The 24,939-nt window shown below is 41.5% G+C and overlaps 1 protein-coding gene across 2 annotated transcripts in view; it reads right to left on the bottom strand.

Moving 5' to 3' along the window:
• The window catches only part of LOC126470641 (uncharacterized), a 145,760-nt gene extending 122,972 nt beyond the window's left edge, over positions 1-22,788 (bottom strand). For both annotated transcript variants that reach the window (XM_050098621.1, XM_050098622.1), the window contains exon 1: positions 22,664-22,788. The gene's annotated coding sequence lies outside the window, so the exon portion shown is untranslated. The remainder of the gene's footprint in view (positions 1-22,663) is intronic.
• Positions 22,789-24,939: the final 2,151 nt, after the last annotated feature.

The following is a 24,939-nucleotide window of genomic DNA, read 5'->3' as shown; positions in this document are numbered from 1 at the left end:
CAGTTGCAGAGCACCCGATGTCCATAAGCGGTTTCCTCGTAGCCTGTTTGGCCAGCCTGTCTGCAAGTTTGTTGCCTGGGATTCCGACGTGACCAGGGGTCCAAACAAACACCACTGAATGACTGGACCATTCCAGGGCATAGATGGACTCCTGGATGGTCACTACCAAATGATGATGAGGGTAGCACTGGTCAATAGCTTGTAGGCTGCTCAAGGAGTCAGTACACAGAAGAAACGACTCCCCAGGGCATGAACGGATGTGCTCAACAACACGATATATAGCCTCCAGCTCAGCAGTGAAAACTCTGCAGCCATCGGGCAAGGAATGCTGTTCAATATGTCCTCCATGGACATCCATGAATCCAACACGAGCATCAGCCATCGAGCCATCGGTGGAAACCACTTCGAGGCCTCGGTACATGCCAAGAATCGAGAGGATGGTTGGATGGATGATTGGTTGGTTGGTTGGTTGGTTGGTTGGTTGGTTGGTTTAGAGGCGGGAGAAGGGACGAAACTATGAGGTCATAAGTCCCTTGGTCCTAAAAAAACAATGCCACAAGTGTGAGAATAAAACAGACGAAACATATAACACAAAACGGAAAGAAGGACAAGCCACAAGAATGAAGGGAAGGCAACGAACACTAAAAGCAACAAAAGAGGACAAGAAAACAACAGAAAGGCACTAGCAACAGAAGAGAGTAAAACATGAAAGCAGATTAGAGTGGCTAGCCAACCACAAGAATGAAAAGGGAAAGCAAGCCACTCTGCAGTACAATAAAACCTTCACCCTAAAAGCACTAGGGTGGAGGACACAGAGGGACAGAGACATGCGCTAAAACTTAGATACAAGTATAAAACCCACTCTCACGGATAAAACGTAAAACTAAAGCTGCTGTGAGGCTTTGTCGCCCAACACCAAAGGTAGGGTGCTGGGAAAGTTAAAAGTCTGCTGCAGAGTGGCTAAAAGTGGGAAGTCCAGCAAGAGGTGGGACAACAGTCATTTGGTAGCCACAGCAACACTGAGGTGGGTCGTCGCAACGGAGTAGGTAACCACGCGTTAGCCACGTATGGTCAATGCTGAGCTGGCAGAGGACAACTGATTCCCTGCAAGAGGCCTGCATAGAAGACTTCCACACATTCATAGTCTCCTTAATGACACGCAGTTTGTTGTGCGTGCTGTTATGCCATTCCGTCTCCCAAAGCTGGAAAACCCTGCAGTGTAAGACAGAATGCAGGTCAGCTTCGGAGATGCCTACATCTACATCTACACGATTACTCTGCAATTCACATTTAAGTGCTTGGCAGAGGTTTCATCGAACCACAATCATACTACCTCTCTACCATTCCACTCCCGAACAGCGCGCAGGAAAAACGAACACCTAAGCCTTTCTGTTCGAGCTATCTCCAGAAGCGGTTTCCACATCGCCTGTTTGGCCAGCCTGTCGGCAAGTTCGCTGCCCGGGATTCCGACGTGTCCTGGGGTCCACACAAACACCACAGAATGGCAGGACTGGTCCAGGGCATATATGGACTCCTGAATAGACACTACCAGAGGGTGACGAGGGTAACACTGGTCGATAGCTTGTAGGCCGCTCAATGAGCCAGTACACAGGAGAAATGACTCGCCAGGGCATGAGTGCATGTACTCAAGGGCACGAGATATGGCCACCAGCTTTGCAGTGAAAACACTGCAACCAACTAGCAACGAATGCTGCTCAGTATGTCCTCCATGAACATATGCAAAGCCACGTGACCATCAGCAATTGAGCTGTCAGTGTAAACCACTTCAGAGCCCCGGAATACGTCAAGAATCGAGAGGAAGTGAAAGCGGAAAGTGGTGGGCTTAACGGGGTCCTTAGGGCCATGAAAAAGGTCCAGATGAAGCTGCGGCCTAAGTCTACACCCTGGAGGTGTAGGTGAATGGACCTCAAGTAAAGGCAAGGACTCCAGTTCAGAAAGAAGGGATCGGACACCAACAGCAATTGGAAGCCCTGACCTGCTCCGCCAATGCGGGAGATTAAACACCACGGGTGGGAAAATGAGACGGTGATTCGGATGTGCAGGAAAACTATGAACATGTGCAACATAACTGGCTAGAATTTGTGGATGCCTAACCTGCAATGGAGGGACTTCAGCCTCCACAAGGACACTGGTCACCGGACTTGTCCTAAAAGCTCCTGTTGCTAGGCGAACACAACAGTGGTGCACTGGGTCAAGTAAACGCAATGCTGACAGGGCCGCCGAACCACAAACCAGACTCCCATACTCAAGGTGTGATTGAACAAGGGCTCTGCAGAGCTGCAACAGTGTAGACCGATCTGCACCCCAATTGGTGTTACTCAGGCAGCAGTGGGCATTGAGGTGCTGCCAGCACTTCCACTTAAGCTTACAAAGGTGAGGAAGCCAAGTCAATCGGGTGTCGAAAACCAGTCCTAAAAATCTATGTGTCTCAACTACTGTGAGTAGATCGTTATTAAGGTAAAGTTCTGGTTCTGGATGAATGGTACGATGCTGACAAAAGTGCACAACCCATTACTTTGCGGCTGAAAACAGGAAACCGTGGGCTAGAGCCCATGAATGCACCTTGTGGATGGCTCCCTGTAGACGCCGCTCAGCAACATAAGTACTGGTGGAACAGTACGAAATGCAGAAGTCATCTTCATACAGAGAAGGTGAAATGGACGGCCCTACAGCTGCTGCTAGAACATTAATGACAACTAAAAATAGACACTTGACAAGGTCCTACTCAAGTCTGGATTTATTGTTAAGTATGAGTGGGAGTGGGAGGGCTAGGCCCAGTTCCGGGGGATCGAGCAATACAGGCTCCGACAGAGATAGTGAGTGGTGCGCTTCAGAATAGGGAACTCTCTCAACCCAAATACGCCCCCAAGGTACAGGATACAGGATCACGGTTGGGTGCAGAACATCGGAAACCAATGTAGGCCCTGCAATGATCATAATACAGACTTTTCTTGTCTTCTCAAACCTTAAGTCGGAAGAATGTATATAATAGGATATAACAAAATTATGGCCGTTACGCAATCATACCAACAACCAGGGCACAATTCTCAATAATGATACCTTAATTCTCAGACTTTTATACAAAGATTTAAACAGTACGTATGTACATAAAACTAGAAAAATGTAATCAACCAAGTCACAGAGTACAACTGCTAGTAGCTGTAAAACATTTGGTAATAATAGTATTTTCAACTGTATGCTGATTGAACACTCCACGGCACCCTGTCGAAAGGCTCTTCTAGTTGCTTGCCATTAAACAAATTGCCATTCAACAGCAAACATTAACAACAACAGGAATATCAACAGCACTCTGTTGAAAAGTAGTAATCTTACCAACAGTATTTAATAATCACAGAACAATGAACTATTTGGTTGTAACAGTAATTTCGACTGTATGCTCACTGAACACTCAACGGCATTCTGTCGAAGGGCTCTTCTTAGTGCTTGCCATTAAACAAATTGTCATTCAACAGTGCACGTTAATGACAACACGAAAATCGGGGAACACTACAAGAAAGAAACAACACTAATCTGCAAGATGCAAACTTGCAGATCAAGTTGACAATCTACCATTTAACGGTGAACACACACACGTGCGACCACAGGCAGAGTCAAATTGTCCAACAGTGAGCGTCGCTCTACCAGGAGGCAATCTCGTCGATGCAACCGTGAGGACAGCAAAATAAATAGCAAACAACTGGCCCATACTAGCAACCACGAGTCTAGTCTGCGTGAGGCAGCTTCGAACACCAATGGCCACAGTTTCACAGACCAAAGGCCACAGTTAAACCACCACATCCTCTTCAACGGGATGGGGGGTACAATGCATAAGGAAAGAGCAGTCTTAACACAAGAAGCCAGGAACTCGATAATACAAATGGCAGAACATCGTGCTTCATGCCTCAAAACACACCGCCCTTCTGGATGAGTCGCAAAACAAACTGCGACGAGGCATGGCTTCCCACAACAAAACAGTTCACCGTATGATACAATCCCAATCGCGAAACACAGCCATCCACGCAGACCACCTACCACCAACTGCCCAAACACTAGTATGTCCTCTCTCTACAAAAGCCGCCAGCGTTCGCATGTTAAGCACCGTGACGCCCTCTGGCGATGGAGCACGAATCAACACTCAATACAGAGCCCTGCGGAACCCCAGTCCCCTGGGTATTGGGGGAACTACGACAGGCATCATCTTGGATATGGAAAGTACGAAGGGACAGGGAATTATGGATAAAAATCGGGAGCAGGCCTCTGAGACCCCACTCCTATAATGCTGCAAGGATACGATGTCGCCAGGTGGTGTCACACTGTTTTCGTAAATCAAAGGAGACAGCAACCCGGTGTTGGCGTTTGGAAAAGGCTGTTCAGATGGCACACTCAAGGGACACAAGATTACCAGTGTTAGAGTGACCCTGGTGGGAGCTGCCCTGACATGGAGCCAGTAGGCCACATGACTCCATGACCCTACCCAACAGCCAAAACACCATACGTTCCATCAGCTAACAAAGAACGTTGGTGATGCTGATGGGCTGACAGCTATCCACATCAAGCAGGTTTTTACAGCGTTTGAGCACCGGAATGATGGTGCCCTACCGCCATTGCAATGGAAAGATGCCATCGCATCTGATCCGGTTGAAGGCGATGAGGAGATGTCGCATGTAGTCAGATGAGAGATGTTTAATCATCTGACTGTGGATCCGATCTGGCCCAGGAGGTGTGTTGGGACAAAATTCAAGGGCACTGAGGAGTGGGGTGTTATAGGATTCACTGTGGCATGCCGATTGAGAGTGCAAAAGGTGGGGGGATAATTCTCCCACGCAGAGGCTCGAGCACAGTGCTCAGCAAAGTGCTCAGCAATTGTGTTTGCGTCTGTAGATAACACACCATTTATGTTAACACTGGGAACACCTGTTGGGGTCTGGTACCCGAAAACACGTTTGACATTTGCCCAGACTTGGGAAGGTGACGGATGGCACCCAATAGTCAAGACATATCTCTACCAACACTCCTGCTTCCGTCGTTTGTTAAGTTAGCGAATGCGGGCAGAGAGCCGTTTAAAGGCTATGAGGTGCTACAGGGAAGGGTGCCGCTGTAGAGCTTGCCAACACTCTTCAATTGCTTCATCGACTTCCGGCGACCACGAAGGGATTGCCTTTCGCAGGGGATCCATGTTTTCTGCCACAGAAATGATTGTTGTTGTCACCTACTCAATCATCACATCAATGTTACCGCGTGGGGGAGATTCAACGGCGACAGCAGATGTGAACGTTTCCCAGTCCACCTTGTCTAAAGCCCACCTGGGCAAGCGTCTGTGGGGAGTAACGCCGGGGCAGTGACAGGAAGATGGGGAAGTCGTCACTACCACACAGGTTGTCATGTGCTCTCCAGTGGATAGATGGGTGAAGTCCTGGGCTGTAAATTGATAAATCAATGGCCGAGTAAATACCATGAGCCACACTGAAATGTGTGGCAGCCACAGTATTTAAGAGGTAGAGGCTGAACTGAGACAGAAAAGTTTCAACATCTCTGCCTTGGCCAGTATGCACAGTGCCACCCCACAAGGGGCTATGGGCATTAATATCTCCCAAAAATAGGAAAGGTTTAGGGAATTTATCAATCAGTGCAGCTAATACATTCAGGGATACTGCACCATCTGGAGAAAGATATACATTGCAGACAGTTATTTCCTGCGTCGTCCTTATTCTGACAGCCACAGGTTCAAGAGAGTTTTGAAGGGGCACAGGTTCACTACAGACAGTTTAGGACATGAACGCAAACTCCACCTGACACTCGATTATAGTCGCAACGGTTCCTGCAGTATCCCTTATAGCCGCAGAGGGCAGGGGTCAGCATTACTGGGAACCGGGTTTCCTGGAAGGCAATGCAGAAAGCAGGTGTAAAGCTTAACAGTTACTGTAGCTCAGCCAGGCAGTGGAAAAAACCGCCGCAATTTCACTGGAGGATGATGACATCATGAGATTGGGAAGGCATGTAAAATTCAATGAGGCAGTTTACGCCTCAGGGTCACCTGCTGCCACTGACTTTTTGCCTGAGCAGTCTATATCCATTTTGGCTGAGGGTCTGGCAAGATCTAGGTCCTCAGCAGACGCCAGAATCTTCACCTCATCAGCAGATGCAGAGCTTGTAGGTAGCAGTGGAGTGGGTGCCACAGCAATTCCCGTGGTCTTTTTGGATTTCTCTCGCTGCTCCTTGGGTTTCCCTGGGTGGGAGGACTTCACCGATTCAGTCTCCAGGACTACGCTTCTCCGGCTCAGAAGTGGGGACTGATATCCCCGATGGTTGGGGAGAGGGGGGGGGGGAGGGGGGGGGGGGTGTTGCCCCTAAGTAGGCGGTGCGACAGCAACAGGGAAGGAAGTGCCACACCATCAAGGGGGCAGGTGTACTCTTCTGGTTCTGAGAGGTGACAGGAATATGAGGACCTCATGGGGTGAAAATTGTTCTCGTAGCGGCAGCGTAAGAGGAGGCCATAGACACAGGATGTAGGCGCACAAATTTCCTATTAGTCTCAGTGTAGGTCAGTTGGTCCAGGGTCTTATATTCCATGATTTTCCTCTCTTTCTGTAAAATCCTGCAGTCTGGTGAGCAAGATGAATTACGCTCTCCGCAGTTGACACAGATGGGAAGCTGGGCACATGTAGTACTGGGATGTTATGGATGTCCACAATCTCGACATGTGACACTCTAAGTACAGCGGGGAGACATATGGCCAAACTTCCAGCACTTAAAGCACCGCATCGGGAGAGGGGCTTGACATCACAGTGTTAGACCATCACCCTGTCCTTCTCGGGCAATGTGTCACCCTCGAAGGCCAAGATGAAGGCACGGTGGCAACTTGATTATCCCTCGGACCCCTATGGACGTGCCGGACGAAACTAACACCTCGCTGCTCTAAATTGGTGCGCAGCTCGTCATCAGACTGCTAAAGAAGGTCCCTGTGGAATATAATACCCTGGACCATATTTAAGCTTTTATGATACGTGATGGTAACAGAAACAGCCCCCCATTTGTCACATGCCAGTAATGCCCGTGACTGGGTACAGGGTGCTGTTTTTATAAATGACTGACCCAGAGCGCATTTTGGACAAGCCCTCCACCTCCCAAAACTAGTCCTCCAAATGCTTCACAAAAAACTGATGCATCATGGACATGAAAGATTCCCCATCAACTCTCATACATACGAGGTACCGCGGCGAATAAGTTTCACTGTCATCCTTAGCCTGGCATTCCTACCATGGTGTGGCCATGGAGGGCAATGATTTGGAGTCATATTTCTTAGCATTGATGTTAGACTTTGCCTGCTTAGAGACTGTGGGCAGTGGCCCACCAGCTAGAGATGATGTACTACGCTTCATGGCGCGCCATCCGCCCTGATGCCACCCACTCCGACCAGGGGCCCTCCCCACGGGCGCCACCCAGCCTCAGGAAGGGCCACCTGGCAGGATGGCCTTTGCCAGGAGTCCCGATGTCCCAGAAAGAAGGGCATCTACTCCATGGCATACATGGGAAGTTAACAGTACAGGCATCAGCAGAGCGATACCTGTGTTTTCAGGGGGCTACAACCAACAGGGTACATGGCGGCCTCACCAAAACCCACAACGGACTGGCTACCATGCTAGATATGAGGCGCTAAGAAGTCCATGGTCACTGTCGGCGCAGAAAGCGTCACTGCATAGTGTAAGGTGGAAAACGCACCCAGGAAGGTGTCCTTGCCCAAGAGATGGAGAATGAGTGGGACTGAAATGCGACAACGAGAAAGTGGGCTAAAGATCTCAATGCATGATGGACATGTTGCATCATGTAAGGCACCCTTCCCGAATTGGCTCACTCTTGGGGAAAATTTAGAAAGCTGGAGGTCAAACCCGTCAGAGGACCATCACATAAAAGCCGAAACGTGTGAGACTTCTTTTAGTCACCTCTTATGACATGCAGGAATACCTAGGACCTATTCTAACCCTCAGACCCGCAGGGGGGGGGGGGGGAGAAACTGGGTCTAGAATGCAGTATGTGAAACAAATTAAGGCAATAATATATTGTGACAGGTTTGTCTATCAAGTTTCACAATCAATGCTTAAAGTTAAAAAAAAAAAAGCCACAAACATTTTAATTATCCGTAGACATTTTATTTACAGTGGCTTGGTAACTCCCTTACTGAAACATCACCTCAGTCACCCACTAGCTCTGGGTTCAGTCACCAGACTACTAGATTTTTTATCTAACTTTAACCCAACATTCAAATTCAGCAATAATATGCACACATTAAATATACCATCTCAAACAAATCTTCATTTCAACAATAAGCCCCTCAAAACCAGATCAAAGAAACACAATGGAAAATAACCATAATTTACCACATAGCCCAACTATTTTACAACAAGCTCATCGGTTTGCTTTACTTTTACACATCAATTAACCTATCTCCCAACATTCTTACATCCTGAGCAACCAAGTTGCAACTAACTCAATTGGCACTGTTGAGTATATTGAAAGTACACATAAAGAAACAATAATCTTTTTTCAATGGCACTGATGAGCCAAAACATCATGACCACTGTACACCACAAGATTCAATGCCACATGGTAGCACTGCAGGCATATGACATAGTAAGGAAAGTATGTAAGTGCAGCAGGGATGGATGGGGCATTCATTCTACCAATGATATGGGATGCAAATAAGGAAATTCAACGATGTAAGTGACTTCAATAAATGGCAGATTGTTATGGCTCAGCACTTGGGAATGAGTTATCTCTGAAACAGCGAACTGGTTAGCTGTTCGCATGCTACTATCTCAAACATTTATGGAAAGTGGGTGAAGGATGATGAAACCACAAATAGATGATAAGGTTTTGGATGTCAAAGTCTCATCACAGAAAGTGGAGGTTGGAGTCTTGCTCATTCTGTAAAGCAGGATAGGGGACAATTTGTAACAGATCTGGTGCCAGTATAATGCCAGTGCATGCACAAATGTTCTGGAGCATACAATTCGGTGCACACTGTTGGACATGAGGCCCACAGTACAACCCTTACATGTTCCCATGTCGACCCAATGGCATCATCAGTTTCAATATCAGTGGGCATGAGATCTTAGAGAATGAACTGTGGAGTAACGGAAACTTGTTACCTCATCAGGTGCAACATGTTTCTTGTTACACCATGTCAATGATCATGTCCAGGTACACAATCATCCAAGTGTACAACTGGTTTCAACATACAAAGCCACATGGACACCAGTCGTTAGAGGTAGTATTATGCAATAGAGGACATTTATTTAAGCTTCCATGGGCTTGTGGTATTGATTAAAGGCACCACGGCAGCTGGCGAATAAGTGAACATTACTGCACACCTGCATCACTTCATGCTTGATGTCTTCTCCAATGACAATGACATTTTCCAGCAGGATAAAAGTCCACATCACATGGCCAGAAACTACAGTGGTTTGAGGAGCACAATAGTGAACTCATTTTGACGTCTTTACCACCAAATTCATCTGATCTTAGCCCAATGGAACACATCGGGGATGCTATCAGGCACGAACTCCACATACACAAACAAGAAGCCGATAATTTATGGGATTTTTGTGACCTGTGTATACAAATCTGTTGCTACATATCTCTGGACTTGTAAAATTCATGCCACACAGAATCAGTCCTGCATTACATTTCGAAAGTAGACTAACACATTATTAAACAGGTTCCAACATTTATTTTTCACACCATCACACATGCACACAGAAAGTGGACACATGGTGATTTTTTTTTTTTCTATACAGGTATACACCAACTAATTTTATTAATTTCTTGCCCAATTTCCATTTTTATCATTTCTGCTATGCCTGCCCTGAACTGTTAACTTTCATAGTTAATCCAAGAACAGTTTCATTTCCTGCAGCCTTTTCATTTGCAGGATGAAGGAATCCCTAATAAACAATAGTTCGGTCACCTTTTGTTTGTCTGTATAGTTCTGCAACCTAACACCAATTATTTCCTCAGTTTTATTTTGTTTAACTTTTAATATTTAGCACTTAAATGTATGTTCTACTAATCCTTTACTTCACGCTTTACATTCAAACTGGAAAGTATTTTCAACACAATTGACAATGCTGAAACTTAAAACTACGTAGAAATTCTAACATTATAGCTTGTAAGGAGGAGTGGTGGGAACATTGCAACATAGAATGACACACACATTTTAAAACTGAGTTAGAGCAACATCCCAAATACCAATAAAACTTTACGGGTGAAAATTCCAAGCAGTGTGGGTCAATGCATTCAGAATAACTTTAGCCATTATGTGTAATTCTTTACCTTTTGAAATACAGCACCACATACACGGCTCAGGCATAGCATTCACTCTTTGTAAGAGCGTGGTGTGTATTCCATTTCTCATTTCAGTACCAGAACTAATTAAAAAAGCTACAGGAAGCTAATACTGAAATACCTGCTCTAGTCAGTTACTGAAGCACAATGGGCACTTTCGCTCTCATTCCCTGTGCTTATAGCCAATCATGGAGATCTGTATCTATGAAAGGAACAGTGCAGCAGTCAAATTTAGATTCATTCTCAAAATGTTAACTGATCCAATCTCACGCCACCATAATTAAAATTTTCAACACTTTTCTAAATTGGTTATGAGTAATACCTTACTACTGTACAGAGTGTCACTGTCAATTCCTTCAACCTAATCATATGTTTTTTTAAATAACATATTACATCTTAAATTTTATTTCAGTTTGAAAGACTCATTCAGTCCATTATGATTTTTGGCACAGTAACAAACTCATTTAACTATTAATTTTTCTTTCCAGCAATTTAAGTAGAGCATATACCTTCATTTAGCTCATCTTTCCAGAAAGTATAATACATTTTAAGTTGAGTCAGATCTTTGCAACAGTAGTTAGTTTACACACACTTAAAAATAGGCCAATTTTTTTTTTCTTACTGAAGTATGATTTTTATTACAAGCAAAAAGTGCCAGACATGCTGTAGAACTGTTTGTTCCGGGGTCTGGTGTGATGGATGCTGTGGTTTTCTTTTCCACTGTGGAGACTGTAGTGCTTTGGGAATTCGAGAAGTAAATGAGGTTTTTCAGTGGTTTTGCAGGATATGTAGCTGACACAGGAAGATGAAACAGGAGGGGGAAATGAAGCTCTTCAGGCTAAATTAAGAAGGCAAGGAAAGATACGGTCGGGTTAAGGAGGAAGAAGGGTAAAGGGAGCTGTGAAGAGGCAAAGGGTAATGACAACTTTGTGGTGAAAGTGATAAATAAGTTTGACCTGTTACACCAGTTAGAAACTGTCAAGTCTTGGACAGAGGTTTTGTTGTTAGGTAGTCTTCATGCTAGATGTGTTGGACAATTTTTCAGGATAAACTACAATCACAATATCAGGTCACCAACTTTTTAAACCTAGTGCTGGTCTGGAGAAGGTCACAAGAGGATTTAGGATCACTTGGCAAAGACTTCACCAAGGAAGACCCATGCTTATAGTGGATGGGCCGGGTAATAGTTTGACAGAGATCCTGGGTATAATATAGAATGTGACCTGGATAACTGCATCAGCATCATGACATGCCATTGTTGTTGACGCCATGCCGACCTCATCTGACCTCGGCCAGCAGAGTTAATCTGGAACTGTGATGGCTGCTTATGTCAGGTACAAAGTCACATATTGAAATGTTTCCATTGATTCTGCTAGTAGATGGGATTATAAAAGATATGGCCTTGACCTCAACAGGAGTGGGATGGGTAAACTGACTGGGCTAATAGCAAAAAACTTAAGGGGGAGTAGACACTGTTACTAATAATAAAACACCAGTGGTTACAAAGCTCAGAAATGCGACTTTTCTGCGTACGAAGAATAAAATGGACTAAGAGTTAAGAGGGATTAACAAACTTTCAGTTAGAGAAAGAAACCAAACAACTTAATTTTGGCATATTGCATCAGCACAAACATCTGTTGGTTGAACGTTTTCAGCAATCAGTAGAAATTTTATTTCCACCCAATTCTATTTCAGTTAATGTGCAATGCCATTCTATTTATCAGAAAAATACGAAGAAATTGTGGTTGCTGGTGGTGGTGATATTTGGTTTGTGGGGCACTCAACTGTGCAGTCATCGGCGCCCATACAATGTCCCAATGTTTACACAGTCCAATTTTTACACAATCCAATCTAGCCACTGTCACAAATGATGATGATGATGATGATGATGATGATAACACAAACACCCATTCCCCGGGCAGAGAAAATCCCCAACCCAGCCAGTAATCGCACCCAGGACCCTGTGATCTAGAGGCAGCAACACTAGTCACTACCGTAGGTCTCTAGAAGAGCGTAGCATTCCAAAAGATTGGAAAAGGGCACAGGTCATCCCCGTTTTCAAGAAGGGACATCGAACAGATGTGCAGAACTATAGACTTATATCTCTAACGTCAATCAGTTGAAGAATTTTGGAACACTTATTATGTTCAAGTATAATGACTTATCTGGAGGCTAAAAATCTACTCTGTAGGAATTGGCATGGGTTTCGAAAAAGACGATCTTGTGAAACCCAGCTCGTGCTATTCATCCACGAGACTCAGAGGGCCATAGACATGGGTTCTCAGGTAGATGCCGTGTTTCTTGACTTCCGCAAGTTGTTTGATACAGTTCCCCACTGTCGTTTAATGAACAAAGTAAGAGCATATGGACTATCAGACCAATTGTGTGATTGGATTGAAGAGTTCCTAGATAACAGAACGCAGCATGTCATTCTGAATAGAGAGAAGTCTTCCGAAGTAAGAGTGATTTCAGGTGTGCCACAGGGGAGTGTCGTAGGACCGTTGCTATTCACAATATATATAAATGACTTGCGGATAACACCGGAAGTTCACTGAGGCTTTTTGCGGATGATGCTGTAATATATCGAGAGGTTGTAACAATGGAAAATTGTACTGAAATGCAGGAGGATCAGCAACGAACTGACGCATGGTGCAGGGAATGGCAATTGAATCTCAATGTAGACAAGTGTAATGTGCTGTGAATACATGGAAAGAAATGTCCTTTATCATTTAGCTACAATATAGCAGGTCAGCAACTGGAAGCAGTTAATTCCATAAATTATCTGGGAGTAGGCATTAGGAGTGATTTAAAATGGAATGACCATATAAAATTAATCATCGGTAAAGCAGATGCCAGACTGAGATTCATTGGAAGAATCCTAAGGACATGCAGTCCGAAAACAAAGGAGGTAGGTTACGGTACAATTGTTCGCCCACTGCTTGAATACTGCTCACCGGTGTGGGATCCGTACCATATAGGGTTGATAGAAGAGAGAGAGAGAAAATCCAACGGAGAGCAGCGCGCTTCAGTACAGGATCATTTAGTAATCGCAAAAGCGTTACAGAGATGATAGATAGACTACAGTGGAAGACTCTGCAAGAGAGATGCTCAGTAGCTCGGTACAGGCTTTTGTTGAAGTAAGAGGACATACCTTCACCGAGGAATCAAGCGGTATATTGCTCCCTCCTACATATATCTCGCAAACAGACCACGGGGATAAAATTAGAGACATCAGAGCCCACACAGAGGCATACCGACAATTTTTCTTTCCACGAACAATACGAGACTGGAATAGAAGGGAGATTCGATAGAGGTACTCAAGGTACCCTCCACCACAAACCGTCAGGTGGCTTGCGATGTATGGATGTAGATGTACCACGAGCTGCGGACATGGTTCGTGGAGATTTTAATGTACATTTTCTTAACAACTCTTACTGGAAGAGTTTACTAGTCAGGAACACAACCATTCAACTTAATTCCTATTGCAAACTTCCCAACTAGGGTAGTCAACTGCTCATTAACAACCGTAACATCTTTATGGAGAGGTCTAATGAACAAAATTACATTACGAAAGTAATGGTCAATGGTATCTCAGACCATGACATGCAGTTCCCTTTGTTAAATGTTAATACTGAATATGATATAAAATCTACTGATTCTTATTTAAATGGAAAGTTAGTAAGCAAAAATGCTATTCTTTTAGGACACTCCTCGAAGACATGAACGAGAGTGATGTCTAAAGTGCTCATGGAATGAATGAAAAATATGAGACTAGTAATAATGTCCTTCCTTTGCTAGAATACTGTTTTCCCCTAAAACTAACACTGATTCGACTACAGTCTACAAAGAAACCACAGATTACTCAATGAATAAAGGTATCTTGTAAAATAAAAAGGAAACAATTTCCATCAGTCAGAAAGAGCTCTGATGGTGCTATAGCTCATTACACTGCCAAATACTGACGATAGTAATACAGACATCAAAGCAAAAATATTACAAGGGAAAGATAATCAGATCAGAAAGCAAAATAAAGATAATAATATGGGAATAGTGAAGTAGGAGACTGGCAGAACCAGGTGTGAAGAGGAGCAGAAAGCTTTGTTGCAAAACTTTAACGAGCATTTCATAACTGTTACTGAAAAGTTGGGGTTATCAGATTCAATTGGTGCTGCCATGGAATATCTCTGGCAATTCTTTACAAATATCTTCAGTAAAATAAAAGTGAACCTTACAAAACCAATACAATAAATGTCCATCAAAAAATCTTCAAAATCAAACAATCTACTGGTTATTATAACACATCAACAAAGTTAATTAAAAACTGTTCTTCTGGGTTTAACAACGTATTGAGCTATCTGTGCTACCAGTCATTTATCACAAACATTTCCTGAATGACTGAAATAGGCTGAAGTTACAACTTTGTTTAAGAAAGACAATACAGAACTACCATCAAAATTTCCAACCAGTTTCACTTTTGCCAACGTTCTCAAAAAATTTAGTTAAGGTAATACACACTAAGCTTCTTAGGCACCTGACAGCAAACAATATATTGTCCAAGTCACAGTTAGGATTGCTAAAGATTTCTGATACTGAGAAGATTATTTACACACACAGTAAGAATTTACTCAATTCATTAGACAATAAATTATACGCTGCTGGTGTATTTTGTAATAGTCGAAGACATTTGACTATGAAAAATCACACTATCCTTTTAAGTAAATTAGACATTACAGTGGAACAGGGTATGCAGCAAAATGGTTGAAATCATCTGCCTCTGACAGGAATGTCAATAAGGGATTATATTCTGGGGTAACTCATCAAGCCAAGCTCAAATTTTCCGGGTAAAAAAATGTGCAATAAGAATGATTTGTAGCGTGAACTCAAGAACATCCTGCAGATGTCTGTTTAGGGAACTATGGATACTAATTACTGCTTTCCCAGATATTTCCTCCTTAATGAAATTTGTCATTACAGATATATCTTTCTTAAACCAACAGCTCAGTTCATGGAATCAGTACTAGAAATAAAAACCTTTGATAAAGCCAATTTGGTCCAGAAAGGTGTCCATTACTCTGGAACACAGATTTTTTAAAAACTTACCAGCAGTCATAAGAAATTTAACTAGTAATAAAGTTCAGTTTAAGACAAGATTAAAGGGTTTATTGGTGGCTAACTCCTTTCACTCCTGTGATGAATTTATTGGTTAAACAATCTTATGTGTGAATTTTACTGATGATATCAAATGACCCTAGTATTTTGGCTTCTGCACAAATTCAATGAAGTAATGGGATCATTGTAAATAAGTGCTGTAAAATGACTTTTCAATTTGATGATGTGTGGGTACAAAAGTAAAAGAATTATCGTATGCACCTCAATGTAATGAGCATTTACCTTTGTAGTGACAAGTTATTACCTTTTAAACAACAATATTACAATTTATTTCCCACATTCATGAGGATTATTTCACTTGGGATCTGTGGAATGTGCATTACAATATTTGTTTGTTTGTTTTTAATATTTATTGCATATTCTTGTTTTACTGACATCCACATCTTGGAGACTCGTTTCACTATGGATCCTTTGGAACAAAATGTATATCTAATCCAAGCTGGCCTAATCTCATCAGAGGGATAGAAGCTTACCTCCAGGAGGCCCAATTCCCAGTCCTACAAGCAGAAAGTAACCTTAAATTTCACAGAAGAAAGCAGGGTTAGTTGGGGAAGATTAGAATGAAGGAGATGGAGACATGTCATTACCACTCTAAGATTCGGATGGCCACACCTGTTGCAATAACAAGGAAGCATATGTTAAGAGGGAGAATGTGCCAGAATAGGCCAAAGATCGTCCATTGGTACACTCTGTGCAGTTCCTGCTCAGAGATGATGGAAGGGTCTTACTAAGAAGCAACACTTAAAAAAAAAGATACATGGAAAATAAAAAGAATAAGGTAATTAAGAAATATGAAGAGCAAAAGTGCCTAACATTAAACTGGCAGTAAACAGAAATGGAAACAAGAGAACTGTCCACCTTAAGGACATCCAGTACCCAGCTGCTAAACAGGACCTACAGCATGATTCAAGAGAAGTTCACCCGAGCCATTTATTCCTTCCTGAGAAATGCCTAAATTAATACTACCTTACAGCATTATGAGTCACATTGCTCCCAAGTAAAAATCCAGTGTCATAACCATTTCACTAGTTTGCTTAGTACATGTTTACATTGGATACGAGGGGGATGGATGGGGAGGATGGCGGGGGAATTTATGGGGGGTCATGACCCCTCCCCCAAAAAACACACACACACACACACACACACACACACAAATTCCTTTACGCTTCATGTTGTGTTTGAGCAACCAATTCCTTCTTTTAGAAAAGTTTCCTTCTCTGTTCAGTCCAGCAACTCTTCATTAGTTATCCAATCTACCCATCTAATTTTCAAATTTCTTATAAAGTTTCTGTTCACTTTTTGTCTGTTTATCATCCACTTTCACTAGTAAACAAGGCCACACAATGAACATCCAGAGATGCTTTCCTTGGAACATTGTTTCAGGACAAACAGTGATCTATTAATATTATGACTGACTTAATAAACAAAGTCGTGATTGGATTTCAGCAGCTAATTTTTATTTTTTAGATGACCGGCTTTGATCTTCTATGAGACCATCAGCTCTATATTCCTTGATGACAGGAGGAATTGCTGGCATCAAGCGAGTTCATCTGCACAGGCATGGAGAACACTGCAGGTTCCTACGGTGGTCAAGGAGTATAGACCTGATGATGGTCTCTCAGAAGATCAATACCTGTCATCTAAGAAATAAAATTTAACAACTTAAATGCAATCACAACTGTGTTTATTAAATAAGCTTTCCTTGTTATTGCCATTCTACTTTTCTCCTTAGCTTCCTCAAGCCCACTCAATCTGCAGATCAAATATCATCAGGAATAGGCTACAAGTATGTCTCACTTTCCTCTCGACCATTGTGTCCCTTTCTTGTCTTTCAGTTCTTGTAACAGTTGTCCATATTCTGTACAAGTTGCAGACACCCTTTTCATCTTGAGTTTTATCCTTGCTACCTTCAGAATTTCAAACATTATTGCATCGCTCAACACACTCAAAAACCTCCTCTAAATCTACCAACCCTAAAAACAAAGGTTTGCCTTTCTTTAACTAATATTCTAAAATGTCATAGTCAGTATCGCTTCTTATGTTAAGTCTATTTTATGTATTTAGAGAATAAAAATCTGCTTCAGTTGCTAGTAATTTTTAAATTTATTCCAAGACCAGTTTTGAAGCTCAAAGCTCCATCTTCAGGAGCTACTAAATAATTATGAACACACAAATGCGTACCAGTTGGGAAAGTCAGTTATACATTTATGTTTTCATAATTCTTTTGTGGCAACTGAGGATGAGGCTTTATGCTTCGAATCCAATCTTGGATAGTGATGTAGGCTGGGCAAATGCCCAGAGCGCAGGACATTTATAAATGGGCACTTGTCTGGGAATTTGTCCAAAGCAGTTTTAAATGCCCAAAATCTGGGCATTTATAAAAGTACTTTTTAACATTTTTACAGCAAGAATTACATTAAAATAAGGGACGAGACGATACTCCCGACATTAAAAGTTACTAAGTGTTACATTTAAACTTACATGTATCATTCATTGACTTTATTACTAAGAATAAAAGGGGAGGGAGGGAGGGAGTGCATTAACAAGTTCTGCAAGAATTTAACAGCACTGAAACACTGCAAGTACCAAAACATGGAAATTTTAAAATGTAGGTCTATAACAAATACATGACAAATTTGCCACACAGAAATGTAAACTACTGCATAAAACAAATAATTATTACAAAACATGGCCCCAATATGAAAGCAAAAAGAGTCTGTAAGAGCCATTTGAAAACGGATTTGTTAGAGATTCAAATAAACTTGTTTGCACCATACTTGCAGCTAGCTGTTGTTTCATATTACAAACCTAATAAATATATATCAGAAACCTTCCTGTTCTCTAGGTTTCTTCCACGTATACAATCTTCTTTCGTTATTCTTAAATCAAATATTAGTAATAACTAAACTGTGCTCTGCACAAAATTCTACCAGCTGCCTCTTTCGTTCCTTACACTCTAGCACATGTTGCTTTCCTATGTTTACTCTTCTTTCTTGGCTTACTTTCAAATTCCGGTCAACCATCAAAAATTTTTGTCTCCCTTAACTTTCACTTCACAGTATTTCAATCTCTTCTTCACCCGCATAGTTAGCACGCTGCTATGATGGGAATTGGCTTTATGTGTAACCTGACTATGATAATGTTAGTATGGTGTCACAGCTTACCTAAATTCCAATTCTCTTATTCATTATTAGACCTACTCCTGCATTATCCCCATCTGATTTAGTGTTTATAGCCCAGCACTCGCCTGACCAGAAGTCCTGTTCTCCCTGAAACTGCACTATTTCCCACAATAACTTCAACCCAGCCACTTAAACTTCCTGAATTCTCTGATGTATCTACTCCATTAAGTGATCCACATACTTATTCATTGAATGTCAGTTTTGCTTTTTTTTCTATCATCATCCTGATTAGGTCCCACACAGAGACGTGAATGGGATTATTTTACCTCCAGGATATCTGACCCAAGGGGACATTATCAACATGAAGCTATACAGAACACGTGCATGTCCTTGGGAAACATAACAGATGCATTTTCCCCTACTTTCAGTAATTCCCAGTACCAGCAAGACAAGTCATGTCAATGTTATAGGGCCAGATCAGAAAAACATCCAGATTGTTGCTCGTCAACAACTAAAAATGTTGCTGTCCCTCTTCAGGATACATATATTAGTATGGTATTTTCACACATACTCACTTAACAATGTTCCACTTACAGTATCATTCTCTACCACTGATACACGGAAACCATGCCATGAAGATCCTTGGTCCAATTTGGTAATGGGGGGTTAGTGGGAATATGAATACTTTCACTCCTGAAAATGTTCTTAGATGGTTCTTCTTCAGTTGGTACTGAATTTGTCAAAAATAATGCATAACATATCTATATCTACTCTATATCTACATCTATACTCTGCAAACCACCATGATGTGCATAGTAGATGGTACATCCCACTGTACCAGTTCTTAGGGTTTCTTCTTGTTCCATTCACATATTGAGCACGGGAAGAATGATCGATTGAATGCCTCTGTGCGTGCACTAATTACTCTAATTGTATCCCCACAATGCATGTGAGTGATACGTAGGGGGCTGTAGTGTATCCCTACAGAAATCATTTAAAGCCGGTTCTTGAAACATTGTTAATAGACTTTCTCGGGATAGTTAATGTCTGTCTGCAAGAATTCATGAGTCTGCCACTTCAATTTCCTTCAGTGTATCTGTGACACTCTCCCATGGATTAAACAAACCTGTGACCATTTGTACTGCCCTTCTCTGTAAATGTTCAATATTGCCTGTTAGTCCTATTTGGCGTGGGTCCCACACACTTGAATAATATTCTCGGATGGGTTGCATGAGTGATTTGTAAGCAATCTCGTTTGTAGACTGATTGCACTTCCCCTGTATTCTATCAAGAAACCAAAGTCTACCACCAGCTCAACCCTTATGACTGAGCCTATGTGATCATTCTATTTTGTATCCCTACTGAGTGTTACATCCAGGTATTTGGATGAGTGGGCCGATTCCAATAGTGATTTATTGATATTATAGTCAAATACTTCGTTTTCTGTTTTGTGATGTACACACTTTTACACTGTTGAACGTTTAAAGCAAGTTCCCAATCTTTGCACCACTTCGAAATCTTGCCAAGACCTGACAATATTTATGCTGCTCCTGTCAGACAGTACTTCATTCCATATCACTGCATCATCTTTGAAAAGGCTGATATTACTATTAATATTGTCTGAAAGGCCATTAATATACAACATGAACAGCAAGGGCTCCAAACACTTCCCTGGGTTACACCTGAAGTTACTTCTACATTTGACGATAACTCTCCATCCAAAATAACATGTTGTGTCCTCCCTACTAAAATGTCCTAAATCCAGTCACAAATTTGACCTGATACACCATATGTTTGTTCTTTTGACAATACACATACGTACAATATGGCGTCAAATGCTTTTTGGAAATCAAGAAACACTGCATCTACCTGGTGGCCCTGATTCCAAGCTTTCGGTATGTCATGAGAGAAAAGTGAGAGTTGGGTTTCACATGGGCGATGTTTTCGAAAATATTGCCAATTGGCATGGAGGAGATCATTCTGTTCAAGATATCTCATTATCTTTGAGCTCAGAATATGTTCTACAATTCTACAACAAATCAATGTCAAAGGATATTTGACAGTAGTTTTGTGGATCAGTCCTACTACCCTTCCCGCAGACAGGTGTGACCTGTGCCTTTTTCCAAGAACTGGGCATCATGTTTTGTCTGAGGGAACTAATACGGTAGATTATAGTGGCAAGTTCAAGAAGGCTGTTTAGTACCACATCTGCAAAAATGTTGATATCCTCACAAAAGGAGATTTTGTCCCCTATCAAAGTGATACAAATAGCATTCCTACTGGTTGGTGAAAATGTCAAAGTACCAAATTCAAATGGTTCACAGAAGAAAAAATATAAGCCTACTTGTGGAAATTATGTAGTGAAATCCTGTTGCACTTTCTCATAGTTTATGTATATGATATGTATCAAAATACTCAAAGACTTGTACATTATCAAACACGTTTTCTAAATTTACCTCACAATTTTAGTTTATATAGCAAAAAGTGTGTTAAATATGGCACAAACATAGACATCAAACGATGCTATTGATCAGTCTGTTACCGCAATCTTTATTTCACTTTTACGTTCATTAGTTTTGCCAACTCACAACCACATTATCAGTTTCCAAACTGACAGATGTCTTTTTATGCTCCTGAGCTCTCTGTCACCATATCCAAGATGTCACAGGTGATTCACTATTACACTAACTAAAATATACACTAGCAAGTGTATAAATATTATTATGGGGGTGGTAGGTGGTGATGTGTGTTAAGCACTAAGCTCAGTCATCAGGTTATTAGCTGAAAGATGTGTACCCAGAATGTGTTACTTTGGTATTAGCATACATATTTTCCTAACATAAATCATACCACAAAGTTAGTTTTAGAAAATCTTCACCATGCAAACTGGAGAGTGTGTGCCACTGTTTGTCTAGGAAAAATTTTAACCATTATATGTAGCATAAACATTCACACCACTATGATTAACATTCCCACATTTCCTTATATTCTGCCAATCCCATACACCCCCATGTTACTTAGTCTCACTGATACACCTTCAAAAATTTGTTTAATGCTATGTTTTGATTTCTAATACAAGTATACTAGGAGAGTAATTTTTTTACTAGCAGTTATGGGTACCTAATGCAAATCATGAATATTAAATTTATATGGGTACGCTACAGAAACTCAGACGTTTGTATAGGCATCCACTGATTCCCCGTCTGACTTGTGGTGGGAATATAATCTGACAGGTCCTCCCTCTCCCCCTGAAACAACTATCTTTCTGCAAATAACTGGTATCTTTACATAATTAAGGAGACGCCTCAGGCCATCGTAAATGTATTGCAAAAATGTCTTCCAATATAACTACAAAGATGTCCCTTAACAGATAGCAAAAAAACTGCGAACATTGACTTGTGAGATTTGTGATGAAACAAGTGACGAAAAAAAATATATCCTTGCCCTTCACCATAAAACTGCAAGCAACTTCCGAAGTGACGCTCAATAATATGTATCTTCGGATGAAGAAACAAAACCACAGCAAATAACTGAATGAGCGTTATACATTTGATGTGTCACCCGAAACTTGGTGCCCAACAGTACTACTGTAACCCAAATTTCGACTCCCTACACTGTACTAATTCGTCCACATGCAACAGCCAACTCTCAACAGTGTTCATCTACTCGCAGCTCATCAGGATCCATAGCTTCCACAATGAACAATAAAAAAATATAGTAGTATTCCAAGACCAGTGCATCAGGAATGTAGTTCGTCTCCAAGTATGTAAATATACATTTCTGGCGTTACATAAACATCCAACTGGTTAGGAAACAATAGGGGTGTAAAACAGAATGCAATACGCAAATCGTTAGCTACATGAACAGTTATAAGAAAATATAGATGCTTTGCCTCCGTATTGTACTCAATAACGTATTTTTCGCAGGTATGTACGAGGAACGTACATTACACGTAACTCCGATTTATAAACAGAAACAAAAATGGGGTGCACACATATACAGCCACTCACATTCGCGTTTTCCGATGATGATGAGTAACATAATACGTCAACTCTTCGAAACACATTTCCTTTCAATTTCATGGCATTCCCCGCCACAACACAGAGCATGCGCAACCCAACTAATACGATCAAAGATAAACTATTGATGAGGGTGAATGTGTTTTGTCGTTAACGCGAAACAGCTTTGGTACAACGTAGTTTATGCATAAGGAACTTTACAAAGTAAAGTAAATCATTATTCAGTGATTGAATCAGTACTGTTCGATCACGAAATGAATACCTGAACGCTGGTCAACGAATAATTCAATAAAATGAAGCCAGGAATCCAAATAAAACTAAATTGACGCCACAGCGGGGAGACATTTAACAATTGCAACATGATTAACATGTTCTGTGCAGCCTGCTATCCAGAAACACTTTTGCTGATGTTCGTACACGAAATTTAAAAGTTCCCAGGCCTATCGAATTTGTTGGGTATGTTTGGTGTTTTCATGTAAAGAAAACTACAGAGATTTTGATGGTGACAAACTGAGACCTTTCTTCAGCAACCATACAAATAGTAGATCAGCAGCATTGTTCATCCGTGAGCAACACAATTCCAGACTGATAGATGCTGTAAAAAGCAGACATCACTGCCAATTGTAGCACATGATTAGTGAGGCCAAATATGTTTTCCAAATCTGCTATAAATAAGGCATGTAAGAGGAGACTTAGAATAGCTCCTTGAGGTACTCCTTTCCACACTAAGAAAGGTGCATATAAACTCTTGTCTTCCTATATAATGTAAAGAAACAGAGCTTACTGCGTAACAGGTGTAAAATAAAGTGTAGGGCTATATGTAGATTGTAGAGATATGCTGAAAGAAACGCGTTTGGCTGTTAAGGGAGGAATGTGTGATGCTTTCAGTGACTACTGTAGCAGGATATTGACAAATCATATTTCACAAAACCCAAAGAAATTCTACTCTTACGTAAAGGCTGTTAGTGGCACCAAAGTTACTGTCCAGACCCTAGCGAATGAGGCAGGAACTGAAATTGAGGATAACAAAGAAAAATCTGAAATGCTTAACTCCGTTTTCAAATGTTCCTTTACAAAAGAATTGCCCCAGTTTAATTCTCATACCACTGAAAAGGTGAATAAAATAAGTATTAATGTCAGTGGTGTCGAGAAACAGCTGAAATCATTAAGACTGAACACAGCTCCAGGGCCGAGGGATTCCCTATCAGATTCTATACTGAATTTGTGGCTGAGTAAGCCCCTCTTCTAATTATAATCTATGGTAGATCCTTCGAACAAAATACCGTACCTACTTCTTGGGAAAAAGCACAGGTCACGCTCTTCTACAAGAAGAGTAGTCGAAGTGATCCACAAAACTACCATCCTTATCCTTGACTTTGTTTTCTAGTTGAATCTTGGAATATATTCTGAGCTCAAACATAATGAGTTATCTTGGACAGAATGACCTCCTCAGTGGCAACAAGAATCGATTCCGAAAACATCACTCAGTGAGACCCAACTCACACTTTTCTCACATGACATATTGGGTCAAGGCAGTCAGGTAGGTGCGGTATTTCTTGATTTGTGAAAAGCTTTTGACTCAGTACAACACCTACGCTTATTGTCAAAAGAACGATCATATGGTGTATCACGTCAAATTTGTGACTGGATTGAGGACTTTTTAGTAGGGAGGACACAGCATGTTACCTTGGGTGGAGGGTCATTGTCAAGTGTAGAAGTAACTTCAGGTGTAACCCAGGGAAGTGTTTGGAACCGTTGCTGTTCATGTTGTATATTAATGACCTTTCAGACAATATTAATAGCAATATCAGGCTTTTAAAAGACGATGCAGTGATATGAAATGAAGTACTGTCTGACAGGAGCTGCATAAATATTCAGTCAGGTCTTGACAAGATTTCGAAATGGTGCAAAGATTGGGAACTTGCTTTAAACGTTCAGCAATGTAAAATTGGGTACATCACAAAACAGAAAAACGAAGTATCCTATGACTATAATATCAATGAGTCATCATTGGACTCGGCCAACTCATCCAAATACCCGGATGTAACACTCTGTGGGGGTCTGAAACTGAATGATCACATAGTCTCATTTGTGAGTAAAATGGGTAGCATTGGTAGAATCAGTCAACAAAGGAGATTGCATACAAATAACACATGTGATCGTTTCTAGAATATTGCTGAAGTGTGTGGGACCTGTACCAAATACCGTTAACAGGAGATATTGAACTATAGAGAGAAGGGCGGCATTAATGATCATAGGTTTGTTAG

This window comes from Schistocerca serialis, chromosome 3 (genome assembly GCF_023864345.2).
Source record: "Schistocerca serialis cubense isolate TAMUIC-IGC-003099 chromosome 3, iqSchSeri2.2, whole genome shotgun sequence".
Lineage (NCBI taxonomy): Eukaryota > Metazoa > Arthropoda > Insecta > Orthoptera > Acrididae > Schistocerca > Schistocerca serialis.
The sequence above is the reverse complement of the archived record's forward strand: the minus strand, read 5'-3'. Positions and strand labels throughout refer to the sequence as shown.